The following is a 15,813-nucleotide window of genomic DNA, read 5'->3' as shown; positions in this document are numbered from 1 at the left end:
AGCAGAATATCCAAATATACTCAGAATCCAATGCAGTCTCTTAATAAAAATGCAGATTTATTGTAAGTAGGTAAGCGCTTTCTCAAATCTATTATTTGCTTCATCAGACCACCATGTTACATATCCTAATACAATTTAAACAGGTAGGTACACTAAAGGTATATTCAAACCAGCCAATACCAGACATCCTATCCATGACATCACTAAACACATGGCAATCAACATTTAAAAAGAACTGACCTATCTAAAGTATACACAATAAATAAAAGATATATAAAAGCATGCATCAATGCAATAAATCTATAGAAAACACACAAATAATATATTAAAACAAAACAGAGTGAATTAGAACATAGAGCAGAGAACTATTTCAACATTTTCCTTCTCTTAAGTTTGGGTGTAATCAGTATATGTTCATTCAACCCTTTTCCCAAATGAGCCCCCAAATAGCAGTCCACTTAAGTTCCTTTTCTTCAGTCTTATTACTTATACTGCCCATCGTAACATCCTCATTAATCAACTCTAATACACTAAACCTAAACTGATAATCAGCTCCATGCAGTAGCATATGCTTAGCAATATCACTATAGCTCTGCCCCCTTTTCATACCATACATATGATCTCTTACGTGCTCTCTCAGGTACCTATTTGTCTTTTCTATGTAAAAGGATTTGCAACCTATGCAATAGGTGAGATATATAGGGTTTTTACTATTGCAATTGGCATCAACCTTAATGGCATACTTCTTTCCTGTTTCAGGATGTTCAAAGATTGTCGCCTCATAGTAAGACTCTGTCCGGTTCGATTCTCAGCTAGAGCGTCTTCTGCGTGGAGACATGCATGAATGGGCGTACCTTCATTGAAGGTTGTGCATCAGGGGTGGTAACTCGACACGTAAAAATCAACTACCAATCATTAGCGGACTGGAGTTCCGCTGTGGTGACCCCTAACCGGGAAAAGCCGACAGACACAAACAAAGTATTCCTATATACCATACAAGGTTTCTCACCTACCAACTGAGCTATTTGACTGTCATCCTGTTAAACATGCCAACTCCTCTCTAAGATCCCTTTCAGCATCTTACTATCACTAGTGTAAGTGAGAGTTAGTGCTACATTGTCAGAATTCATATTACGCCTATTGTCATAATATTTGTGTGCTAAATAGTAGGGCCTCGCTCTATTTATTATTCCTGGAGCTTCTAGCATAATCACATGCTTCTATGATATCATTCCCATCATAGCCCCTACTGATAAAATCAAATTCCAGTTGTTTCAGTTCTTCCTCAAAATCCCCCTCTCTATCCACTAATCTAGAGCATCTCACAGCCTGCCCTCTTAGCACATTACAAAATATGTGCTGGGGAAGAAGTGGCCCTTCGACAACTCTTCTGATATTTATTAGTGTGGATAAACCCCTCATCATCCACAGTAATTTTAGTATTCAAAAAATCTAGCTCCTTCTAAGAATATTTACTTGAAAACTTCAAAAACACACTGCTGCTGTTCAGGTATTCAATAAATTCCAATAGACCTATCTCATCCCCCTTCCATAAAAGGAAGAGGTCATCCACAAAGCGTCGATAGAGTTTCAAAGAAGAGGCTGCTAGCTCATACTTAAAGATGGTTTCAGTTTCCCACTCAGCCATTACAATGTTGGCGTAGCTATTGGCACATGATGTGCCCATAGATATGCCATACACTTGCAAGTAATATTTACCATCTAATAAAAAAGCATTACTCTCTAACACAAGTTCAAGAAAATAGCATATGAAATCAATCTGTTTATCCTCATAGGCTCTCATTTGTGTTAGAAAATTCTTAACCATCTCTGTCTCCTCACCATTAGGGATCATGGTGAATAGCGATTTAATGTCTAGTGTTACCATAATGCTATTCCTACATACAGGTGCACCTTGCGTATAACCATACAAATCTTGTAAGAACTGCTTGCTATCACTTAAAATATATCCATACTTCACCAGGACAGGTCTATGTTGCTTGCCAACTTATATAGACAGTGGCTCTGTCATCCAGCCACTGCCGGCCACTATAGGCCTAAATGAGGGTGCTAGGGGATCCTTGTGGATTTTTGGTAGTCCCAGGAATGTGGGGACTAGAGGATATTCACCCACAAAATATCTAAATAATTCCTTAGTAATAATTAAAGCGCTCATACACTCAACCAAAACATTTAACAATTTTTCATGTAAAACCCCAATCATCCCCCTATCAGTACACCTATATACATTTGCATCCTGTAACATGGCATTAAAGGTCTGAAAATAATACACCTTATCCATCACGACAATCAAACCGCCTTTATTGGAGGGGCAGATCACAATGGACTTATCTATTTCAAGTCCCTTAAGTGCTCGCTTCTCATTAGATGTCAAATTATCAAATCCATTTATAACGCCCTGTCCACCATTATGAAAATACTCATATATTTCCTTTTCACATACCTTATAAAAAACATCCAAAACCGGATGATATGGCAGGTTAAATGCATTCGGTTTCCTGAACATAAAATCATTCACATTAACTGCAGCATCTTTAAATAACAATTTTAACTGCACATTACATGTAAACATCTTAATATCAATCAATACATCATACAGTTCAGAAGTTTGAGCGGGGATAAATGATAATCCCATATTTAAAAAAGAACACTCACCCCGGGATTCATGAAGCTCGGCGCAAGGGCGGTTTTAGCCTTGCGCCGAGCATCCTCATTACAGATGGTGCAGCAGCGCCATATGAATATGTATGAGAGCATGCCGCTGCACCCTCGACATGCACAGGAAACGTGTGTGAGTGCAGAGGTTGTGTACAAGTGCTCTATGGAGGGGTAAACATGCCCCGACAGTTGCACAACCTACTATGCTTACTATTAGAGCCCGTCTCAAATAGTAAGCCAGTAATTCAGTGTCCGTGGATACCAAAATGTATGCTAAGCATACAAGAGTGTCCACAGACAGTGAAATAAAATCGAAGTAGTAAACACACAAGCAAGTAATGGAATGTTGAGCCCCGTCCCTAGAACTTTCACAATTAGATTCCATGTGTATATCGAATGTGTAGGCAAAGCGCAGCATGTTTGCACGTCGCTGCCCTCCGCTGAGCGTAGCTTACACATCAAAATCATTCAAATAGAGAAAAACATGTGGAATTATTGTAAACATCAATAGTGTAGTGGTTAGAGCATCCGCTTAACGAAGAGGCATTCACGGTTCGAGTCCAACTATAGCACATATCATTTTCCATGTGGAATGAATGTCGTTTTGCTGTAAAACCGACACAATAACATGTAAATGTGAACTTGAGTATCGCATGAGATGTTTAACTAAATTTCATTCAATCAAAGTGGTACTGTCATAATGAATAAGGCACTAGTAAGCAGGTGTAAGCACAAATAAGCAGCAGTAAACATATATAAGTACCAGTAAGCAAGTCTGAGTGCACTTGCGTGGGTGTAAGCAGTGCCCAGCATAGGAAATGTATATAAGTATGTACAGATATATAATATATATATATATATATATATATATATATATATATATATATATATATATATATATATATATATATATATATATATACATATAGATATAATATATATATATATCTGAAGAATGAACGTCGTAACAATAAAGCATACAAAAGGAATGAGAAGGGAATCAACAGCAACCCCAGTATTATATAGCGCTCTCAGCATATGTCATTTCCAGCTGGGCAGGAGTGAGCAAAGCACTGCTACTCACACCACAGGCAGGATATTACAAGTGGGAGTAACATTGTTGATCTGCTAAGTCTACTTTACAATCCGAGGGTAGTCCCTGGTGGGACTACCCAAAAATTGATAGGATGTTTGGCCATCCGACCATTACACAAGCAAGGGCAGGTATTATGTTCAAGGACTAAACGGTGGGAGAGCCTGATAATACATGGATTGAGACAACATACGTGTAGGGCCCCTAACTCTCGGGACAGGGCAATGTGTGGAGGTGTGTCATGGCTGTGATAGCAACTGGACAATGGATGGTATGCGTGTATGTTGAACTCGGGTGTGGTGGAGGAACTATGAGTATGAAATTATGGCTCCAAGCATGTCAGGGTTGGATGGGCTGGGTCTAACTGGACCGCTTCGTGGAGGTCAGCGAGCTCATTATAAGTATATATGCATACACACATGCATACATCTATATGTAGAAGTAAAGTCCCTATAACACATTCATTCCATTTGCAGACATAAATAACATGAATGTGCCCTTACAAACCTATACAGTAGATAGAATAATAGGTTGTGCATAAGAAGGAAGGGACAAAACTGCTAAAATGCAGAAGTGTGTACAATGTCCGAAGTCAGTGCTGTGCTGAAAAAGTCAAATGTGATGACTATCTCACACATGGAATCATTCCTGTAATCTGCCTGCTACAGCAACGCCAATTACTAAACCGGTCTATTTGAAAAAGAATTATGCCAAACTCGTACATAATTAGCTCTCATGTGGAACATGTGCATTACCACATAGTCATACTTATTAATTTATTGTAGTGTCATGTTAACGGGAGTAAGGATGTAATGACGAATAGAGTCTAATCTTGAAATAAAGACATGCATGTCCCATGTGGAACAACCCAAAAATTACGAATAGTGTCCTTTTGGTCGCTCATATCACCAATGTTTGTGGATAAAAGTTTGTGATTTCTGAGGATATGTGGAGTGAGTCAACTGATGGGATGGGTCTACAGGAGTAGGGAGTGGTGTGTGTGTGTAGTGGTGAGGATACACTGTGAATCCAACTGGAGAATGGATGACTGCAGTGTTAGTGAGGTGTTGGAGTGGGTGGTTGGGAAACTAGGAGTCATGGGTATATGGGTATATATGCAAATGAAGCAGCACAGCAATAGTGTATTGGTTAGAGTATCTGCCTAACGAACAGACATTCCCGTTCAGAATCACATTGCAGCACATACCATTTTCCATTGGTAATCTGTATATGAACATATTTCAACATCTGTCTACTGTATAACCTGCAAAATAACAATTAAAAGTGAACTGGAGCGAAGTGTCAGTGTCATAATGAATAAGGCACTAGTAAGCAGGTTTAAGCATATATAAACACCAGTAAGCATGTGTAAGTGCATTTGCATATATATATATATATATATATGTTTATATATATATATATATATATATATATATATATATATATATATACATATATATATATATGTATATATATATATATATATATATATATATATATATATATATATATATATGTGTGTGTGTGTGTATATATATATATATATATATATATATATATATATATATATTTATATATATATAAAATCTATATGGTTGCAGACATATACATATCAGTATATATATATATATATATATATATATATACATATATATTTATATATATGTATATATGTGTGTGTGTGTGTGTGTGTGTGTGTGTGTGCGTAGATATACACAGATATACAGCTATGATAGGAAACAGCACACAAGAATGACATATGTTCACAGGCTATGCCAATGGAAGTGAGGGGCCCAAGCAAGAAACATGAAACACGTAGCATGACCTTCCACTCCCTCCCCAGCCGGACACAGGAAACATACACACAAACCCGCAATGTAAATAGTCCACTGCTCCCCAGACCACCGGCAGGATTCAACTGAGGGGGTGCACAGTGCACCCAAGAAATCTAATCTTGGAACACAAACAGGAGCGTTCCTTGTGGGACGCCCCAAAAATTGACATAAGACCAAAGGAAGGTGATACAATGACCATTTTGGCTGGGGTGTGTACATACCTGGAATACAAGGGTGGGAAAGCCTGATGACCCATGGGTCGAGACAATGTATGACATGGGTCCCGTGAAGTGGAAAGTGGGCAGCGGATAGTGGTGTGTTCAGACCCGACCAGGACCCAGAGTAAGGATGGGTGCTGTAGAGGAGGTGCATTTGGGGGAACTATGGGTAGTTAGTTATGGGTCTAGGTGTGCAAGTGTTGGCTGATGTGGGCCCATATGGACAGCCCCAGGGATGTAAGCAAAAGTGTTCACTGGGCAGAGGCATCACCCAATGAGCAGCCACACCCACTATGAGTCCCACTGCAGCAAAGTATAATCTACATGGCAAGGAACGGAATAACCAGATGTAGATGTATATATGTAGAGGTATGTGTGTGTATATCTACCCATGGCAACATAGAGATATACCTCTCCCTCTCCGTAGTACAAATGCATACATACAGAGGCAGAATACATATACATACCCACATATAGATATGTTCACAGGCCGTGCATATGGGGGTGAGGGGTCCAATCAACAAACGTGTAACATGTAGCATCAACCCACCCACCCCCCCAGCTAGGCCAATGAGACATACAGACACACAATAAAAGTAAACACACCACTGCTTCCCAGACCACTGGCAGGATACTACCAGTGGGAGAGACCTGCCATGTCTAATCTTGAAACAAAGACATCAGTGTCCCTTGTGGGACACCCCAAAAATTACTGATCATCGGAGTCACTCCCTGTAATGATTCATCAAACCAGGCTGCAGACGTACACAGACCAGTAGGTTGTGCAAGCCTGATAACCTATGGGTCGACACAACATACGACATGTGTCCCGACACGCGGAGAGTGGGCAGTGTGTAGTGGTGTGTTTATACCCCACCTGCACCCACAGTAAGGATGAGTGCTGTAGAGGTGGAACAGGTGGGGGAACTATGGGTATGCAATTATGGGCCTAGACATGCAGGTGTTGGCTGGCACAGTCGTATTAGGACCGCCCCGGGGATGTAAGTAATATTCAGAAATGGGCATAGCTTACGCCCATACCTCTCAACCCCTAAGAGCAAATCCACTGGACAGGACATAAACCATTGGGGGAACAAATAGGGACCATACCTCTCAACTGTCCCTGATTTCCAGGGACGTCCTTGATTTTGACTCAAATGCTAACTCTGTCCCACTTAATCCCTCCTAAAACTAGTGACTTTTGGAGGAAATGTGGTGAATTACACGTAATGAATAATGAAAACAATTAAGAGTTATAAACTTCATTTACCTCAGAAAATGTGTATTAATTCATATGCTCTGAGTCTGTCAATGTGTCAAGTTAATAGCACTAATATTTTAAATGTGTCCCTGATTTGTCCCTGATGTTGTCATGACATGTCCCTGATTCAGCTGATATTTGTCCCCAATCATTTGAGAGGTCTGATAGGGACAGAAAGCACATATTCCATTTACAACCTTAGAAAGATGATAAAATAATAGGTATTCAGTAGCATGACTCAGCTGAAGGATGTGGGTTCCAAAACCCAATTACTTGTTTGTATTGAATGGTATCAGTTCCCATGTATTAGCCAGACAGGTGCAGATTGTAAGAGGAACATACCAATAGTATGAATCAAACTCTGGACAGGCCGCGGATTCCGTACAGTCGAACGGCATGCTTACGCCTAATGGGCAGCCATTCCCGATACTATAGGCATGTAAGCCAATGTAATAGGCATCACAAGGTAATGTTGTAGTCCTCACTCCCACCTAGGGGTGTGAGTGTCAGATGCAAACACGAAATGCAGTGCATTTGCAAGTGCGGGAGCAAGTGGGTGTAAGCCTGTTTGGCTGCCGGTATGTGAGTATCACACTGGTGAAGCAATGTAGAAGCTAACTGTGTGTAAGAAACTGTAACCGGAGGTTAGCATTGCTTAGCTCCATGCAGACCCATGCACACCCGCTCACAACTGCTATAAAGTGCCTTAATGACTCTGTACCCAACAGCTCATGTTCTGGCCAGCAACAAAAGAGCCAGCCTCTGCAAGGCTAGAATGCAGGACCCTGTACATCACAGTCATAGTAGTAAACCACTACACCATGATAGCAATACATATAAAGGAGGTATCAGCAAACTAATCCTTACAACAGGGAAACAAATCAAATATGTGAAATGAATCTATGTACAGTGTAATGTTCTATAACCTGCCACAGACCATATATATGTGAATTGGAGTACTGCAGTAAACATAGAGTTGAGGTGTCTCTGTAATAAGGTTCAGAAGTCCCCAGGACCCCATACAGCGTATGTACACATGAATGACGGATACCAGACACATATATAGCCAGTAATGAGTAAGACATTGTTGACAAATGTCAAATATAATGCTAGATAACCAATAAGCAACGCTAACCACCACACAGCCCAACTAAGTAACTGTAAGCAATGTGTAGGGAACGAACAAACTACCGTAGAATCCACCAACTAATGAATTGAAGACTCCTTGAGCAGAATGAAGTACGGTGCAGCTCGAACAAGAAAAAACTTTATTACATAAAAAATCCGTAGATTTTACATATGTTGAAGCATAAATAATCCGTAGGGTTAAGCGCTTTCATCTGTTATCACACAGACTTCATCAGAACCTACTATTACAACTTTACAAAAGTTTATATATCCAGTTTGGCACCAAAAACTAATTGAAAACCTTAAAGATACATTCTTTAAATTTCCATGTTCCCCGCTGTAACTTCTAATACATAGATATAATTACTTCCTAACAATATATATATATCTGCTTCTAAGATATGTATGCTTATAAATTGTGTATGCTTATTAATTAATTAACTATGTTAATAAATATCCACTTTTGATGCAATTGGTAAATACATTTTATGAATTGATGAATACATTTTTTAAAAATTGATGAATACATTTCAAATAAAATAATTTAAAATCAATGAATGATATGGGTGAAATAAAATACATTATGTTGAACTACAATGCATTGTGTGTACATGGTGACTATAAACTATGAAGTATAAAAAATGTAATATACATACAAAATTGGTTTAGCATAATTAATAGTGACTATGCATAGTAAAATAAGAACCATTTATATATATATATATACACCACAGTGACATTCCTATATCCAAATGTACAAGATTTATTCTAAAAGTACAAGATTTATTCTAAAATCAGGAAAGGTTTTAAACTGATGCTATCATTAATGCCTGGAAATCTTGTGGCATCAGTGAATATCTGCCACCTGCTTTCCATCAAGGCTAAAAAGACTTTCCAATTGCCTCCTCTTACACTACTATCAATTTGTTCAATGATAGAGAATTTAAATGTATGTTCATATCCTCTACTGAATATATGTTTGTATAAAGCATTCTTCATATCTTGTTTCTGAATCTTGTAATAGTGTTCATATATTCGTTTTTTAATTTTTCTCTCAGTCTTTCCTATATAAAATGCTGGGCAGGCATCGCATTTGGCAAGATATACTACATGTTGAGTATTGCAATTTCCTGTCCTGCATTTTATATATGTCTTGTTGATGTTCTCTAACTTGATGCATGCCACTTCATTAATATATCTACATTGACTGCAAGAACCACATTTCGAAGTTCCTTTTGTCGTTTTCTTATATTTCTCAGTGTGTGTTGTCCTCTCCAATAACTTTTTAATATTCGGAGCCATTTAGAATACACATTTGGGTTGTTTGCCTAAAACCATGGCTACACTTTCTGTTATTGTTATCAAGTCCCAATGTCTATTCAATATTTCCTTTATATGATTGGCAAAAGGAGTAAACATTATCACACACACTCTATTGAATGCTTCTGTGGTGTCACTCATACCTTTTTTCTTATCACTTACACTTGATATACCTAGAAGAGGTAGAAACTTTGTACCCCATTGCCGTTTAACATATCCAACGACAACTTTTAACATGGGGATAGGGTAACCCCTGCTACTAAACATGTTAAATATTGTTTCTAATTCATCTTCCATTATAACTTTACTTGATGACATGCGTGCTGCTCTAACACACTGTCCTTTAACTACATTTTTGAATATATATGGTGGGTGACTGCTACTATATTCTATATAATCATTTGAAAATGTGGTTTTTCTGTGTATTTTGGATTCAAAACCATTGCTAGTATGGCTTATGTAAGTGTCTAAATATGCTATACCTTCTTTGTTAATGTTATATGTGAATTTCAAAAAATCAGTCGTCTCATTAATATAATTGATGAATAAAATAATTTCATCATGCGTACCATTCCATAGGATAAATAAATCATCTAAATATCTAACATATAAAACTATGTGATGGTAAAATTCACTTTGAAACACATATTTTGACTCCCAATCTATACATATAATTTGGGTGTAACTATTGATAGATGGACCAAACATGTATATGACAATATTCCTCATCTAATAAAGGACTCTTGGCATTTTTTAAGCAAACTTGCGCAGGACATATGGAATGGTGGACTGTTTTTTGTGACAATCGATGTTATTGACTTATTCTCATGTATACCCAAAGAATGTGGCTTGGAATTTTTTAGTAACAGTTTGAGGGCATTCTCAAAACTGTCATGGGACAAAGTTAGTTTAATTGTGGATATGATGAGTTTAGTTCTAGACCACAATTACATTCAATTTCAAGGGGAGTTTTTTAGGCAGAGCAAGGGGTTGCTATGGGCGCCTCTTGTGCCCCCATTTTTGCCAATCTTGTAATGTTAGATTGGGAGTCAAAATATGTGTTTCAAAGTGAATTTTACCATCACATAGTTTTATATGTTAGATATTTAGATGATTTATTTATCCTATGGAATGGTACGCATGATGAAATTATTTTATTCATGAATTATATTAATGAGACGACTGATTTTTTGAAATTATAGGTTCATAGGTTCATAGGTTCATACTACGCTATCTGCCCAAGGGAATTTATAAGCCTAGCCCATAGTTATGTGGCTTTTGCCACCCCTTTAGTTTGAATAAAAACTATGCCTATCATTTTGCTGTGCCTCTGTCAAGCAGTGACACTGAAGTAATCCCTGGGGTATATCTGCAATCTCCCATCCATTGGTCAAGATTCCTCTTGAACAAGGCCAGAGAGGTGCTCTGCCTCACATGCCGGGATTACTGGGATTTTGTTCCACAGCATAGGGAGTCTCTGGGTGATGAATCTGTCCCTCCAGCACGTTCTATTTATAACCGTGTCAAGGTTTAAGTCTCCCGCCCTTGTGGTTCTGAGGGATCTAGATTTTTGAGGTGAAGCATATTCATCAAATCTGGGTTTGACATGGCCTTATATGTCAGGCACAGGTCACCTCTGAGCAAGCGGTATGAGACTGAATAGAGCTGGAGTTCTTTCAGTCGGGCAGCATAAGACATATTTTGAGACCCTTTATCCTTTTGGTGAGAAACTTTTGGGGCCTTTCAAGCTGCAGCAGGTGTCTGGTCAGATACATTCGAGGGCATTGTACTCAATCATAGGTCTAATGAGTGATGAGTACAGGGGACGATGACCTCCCTTGATCTAGATGTGAATCCCTTCATGATCAGGTGGGCGATATAGAAGGTTTTCCTAACTACTTTAGCAACATGAGTGTCAAGCGAAGGCTACTGTCAACCTGGGTCCCCAGATCTCTGAAGACTTTTTCTGTGCTCAGTGGATTGCCACCTATATGGTAGCTAGGGTAACCTTGTTTTTCCGAAGGGTATGACTATGCATTTTTGGCGTTTAACTTCAGGCCATGGCTCTGGCACCAGTTATCCATTTCTGTGAGGCCCTTCTGGAGGATATCTGTGTCAGATGTGTTTTTGACTATAGCCCCAGTTTGCAGTCATCTGCAAACTTTGTCAGCTATAACCATCCTGTGTTTGCTTGTTTCAGAAGTAGATGCTGAACAAGAGTGGACCCAGGACTGAGCCCTGTGGGACACCACTTGACAGGCTTTGAGTCTGACATGGCTCCAGCAACTCTGACCCTGTGGGTTCTGTCACTTAGCCAGTTTGCAACCCATCTTGTGATGTATGGGTTTACATTCAAGCTGATGAGTTTTTCGATGATACCTGAGTGGGGTATTGTGTCGAAGGCCTTTGCCAGGTCGAGGTAGGCTGTATGGACTGCCTTTCCCTCATCAATGGCCTTGGTGACTGTCTCGAAAAATTCAACCAAGTTTAAGAGGCAGGATCTGCCTTTGACAAAGCCAAACTGGGTTGGATCCAAAGTCTGCAAGTTCCCTATGTCTTTATTTATGAGTTCCATTATGATCCTCTCCATGGATATAACATTAACAAAGAAGGTATAGCATATTTAGACACTTACATAAGCCATACTAGCAATGGTTTTGAATCCAAAATACACAGAAAAACCACATTTTCAAATGATTATATAGAATATAGTAGCAGTCACCCACCATATATATTCAAAAATGTAGTTAAAGGACGGTGTGTTAGAGCAGCACGCATGTCATCAAGTAAAGTTATAATGGAAGATGAATTAGAAACAATATTTAACATGTTTAGTAGCAGGGGTTACCCTATCCCCATGTTAAAAGTTGTCGTTGGATACGTTAAACGGCAATGGGGTACAAAGTTTCTACCTCTTCTAGGTATATCAAGTGTAAGTGATAAGAAAAAAGGTATGAGTGACACCACAGAAGCATTCAATAGAGTGTGTGTGATAATGTTTACTCCTTTTGCCAATCATATAAAGGAAATATTGAATAGACATTGGGACTTGATAACAATAACAGAAAGTGTAGCCATGGTTTTAGGCAAACAACCCAAATGTGTATTCAAAACGGCTCCGAATATTAAAAAGTTATTGGAGAGGACAGCACACACTGAGAAATATAAGAAAACGACAAAAGGAACTTCGAAATGTGGTTCTTGCAGTCAATGTAGATATATTAATGAAGTGGCATGCATCAATTTAGAGAACATCAACAAGACATATATAAAATGCAGGACAGGAAATTGCAATACTCAACATGTAGTATATCTTGCCAAATGCGATGCCTGCCCAGCATTTTATATAGGAAAGACTGAGAGAAAAATTAAAAAACAAATATATGAACACTATTACAAGATTCAGAAACAAGATATGAAGAATGCTTTATACAAACATATATTCAGTAGAGGATATGAACATACATTTAAATTCTCTATCATTGAACAAATTGATAGTAGTGTGAGAGGAGGCAATTGGAAAGTCTTTTTAGCCTTGATGGAAAGCAGGTGGCAGATATTCACTGATGCCACAAGATTTCCAGGCATTAATGATAGCATCAGTTTAAAACCTTTCCTGATTTTAGAATAAATCTTGTACTTTTAGAATAAATCTTGTACATTTGGATATAGGAATGTCACTGTGGTGTATATATATATAAAAATGGTTCTTATTTTACTATGCATAGTCACTATTAATTATGCTAAACCAATTTTGTATGTATATTACATTTTTTATACTTCATAGTTTATAGTCACCATGTACACACAATGCATTGTAGTTCAACATAATGTATTTTATTTCACCCATATCATTCATTGATTTTAAATTATTTTATTTGAAATGTATTCATCAATTTTTAAAAAATGTATTCATCAATTCATAAAATGTATTTTAAAAAAGTATTTTTAAAAAATGTATTTACCAATTGCATCAAAAGTGGATATTTATTAACATAGTTAATTAATTAATAAGCATACACAATTTATAAGCATACATATCTTAGAAGCAGATATATATATATTGTTAGGAAGTAATTATATCTATGTATTAGAAGTTACAGCGGGGAACATGGAAATTTAAAGAATGTATCTTTAAGGTTTTCAATTAGTTTTTGGCGCCAAACTGGATATATAAACTTTTGTAAAGTTGTAATAGTAGGTTCTGGTGAAGTCTGTGTGATAACAGATGAAAGCGCTTTCACGGATTATTTATGCTTCAACATATGTAAAATCTACGGATTTTTTATGTAATAAAGTTTTTTCTTGTTCGAGCTGCACCATACTTCATTCTGCTCAAGGAGTCTTCAATGTGTAGGGAAGCCAATACAATATGCCCACAGGTACACCTCTTTAAGCAGTGCCCACCTGAAGTAAGCATGTGTGCCCATAGCTTAGCCTTTTTGAAACTGGCCAATTACTGAAAAGTGCAGGAATCTGGCCCTACTTAAATGTAAGAGGCAGGAATATGGCTCATACCTGGTTGTAGCATCCCCCTGCAGGCAGAATGGCTGGAGTGGGAGAAGGCGCTCACTTTATAGCACAGCACTGGGGCATCCAGGAGTCCAAATTCATGGTATGGCTCCTGGTAAAGCACCATGACAAGAGACTACTGCAGGGCCAGTACCAGGACTAGCAGTACAAAATGGAGGCCTGGGACAGTCTTGCCCATGACCTCACTAGTGCCACATGTATCCCCCGGACTGGTGAGCAGGTCAGGCACCACCATGCAGACCTAAAGCGGCGGAGGGGGGATGTCCTGGAACAGTGGATCCAGGAGGCAAGGCAGATGCAGAATGCCCCAGAACTGAGTAAGTACTCCTTCCACTACGTAGTTAATAATTGCTTAGTTTGTGTATACTATGGATAGGTATGGCTAAATATCACTGTACCTCCCTGACAGCTGCAGATGAACGTGCTGCGAACCAGCAAGCCTATGATGCTAGGCTGCAAAGGATGCATCGCAAGGCAGGTTAGTAAATAGCCGGCACGTACTGTCATAACAAATAAATGTAAGAGCCTGAGAAAGTGTTGTACCAGTATACAGAAGAGTGTAATATGCTGCAAATAAAGATGTAACCGCTGCATTACTTCTTTTTACTCTGTAATCATATGTTGTTGTACTGTTACAGTTATTAAATAGTACTGTTGTAGTAAGCAGTGTTACCCACACTGTGGTATGCAGATACAATGTGTATGAAGTGCTGTATAATAATGTGAGAAGTGCAAACAGGTCAGTCATATTGCACAAAATACATTGCAAAGCCTCACAACAATTGCCTGCTAGCATAGTGTACAGTGATATTAACTGTAATGCTTTTGTCACACACAACAGGGCTTTGGATCCAAGGAGCGCTAGTAAGTTGTATGCATAATCATGCCACATAACTGCAGTCTGATAGAATATTCAGAGAGAAAGCTGTATGCATATTTACACTTAACAACTGTACAGATTGTGCTAGAATGCTTAAATACGGAGTGGTATGCATATGCATACCCCTCAACTGTTTCAATCTGCCCAGTATGTCCTGATAAATGGCTCACATCACTTGCCTTTTGCTCTGTTCCCCTGACAAATTAGTGTGAAGATCCAAGAAATGTAGGCAGCTGTTAATTACATATAACTGATAGTCAGACTTGTACATAGTCAGAAAATGTACATGCAAACATACATGTCATCCCAGCAACTCACCCAAAGTGTATGAGAGCAGTCTCAAAACATATTGCATTAACACCTGGATTTTGTCAAGCCTGTACATAAGATACAGGTCCCGTACATACTAATCTACAAACATACCATTGTACAATATAATGCCATTGGGTAGTGTAATAATACATGTAAGGGACAGATCACAGCAGTGACTACGAATGTTGTGAAAACTACAAGGATGTATTAGTTGTTAATTGAAGTCTCTCTTTCTTTCACCCCTACCATATGTGCAAACATAACCGTTTTACACAACTTATTTGGTATGTCTACACTCCTACCCTTTGTTGGGACATATGTACTATTGGTTTATAAATATTCACATCTGTTTCTATGCAGGTACCATGTTAAAATACACCCATATTGGTGGCCTGTTGCCGTCAATGAAACCTGCATGTTGTTGTAATGGCCACTGTTTACCCATATATGCATGTGTTCTGCCTGCTCTGCAACTATGTTATATCTGGTGCCCTGGGTAATGGGAATACCTGTGTATGCTGTTATAACTAATTAGATATTCCTTCTGCCAAACA

The sequence above is a fragment of the Protopterus annectens genome, chromosome 3.part1, assembly GCF_019279795.1.
Source record: "Protopterus annectens isolate FY-2018-M chromosome 3.part1, PAN1.0, whole genome shotgun sequence".
NCBI classification, from domain to species: Eukaryota; Metazoa; Chordata; order Ceratodontiformes; family Protopteridae; genus Protopterus; species Protopterus annectens.
The sequence above is the reverse complement of the archived record's forward strand: the minus strand, read 5'-3'. Positions refer to the sequence as shown.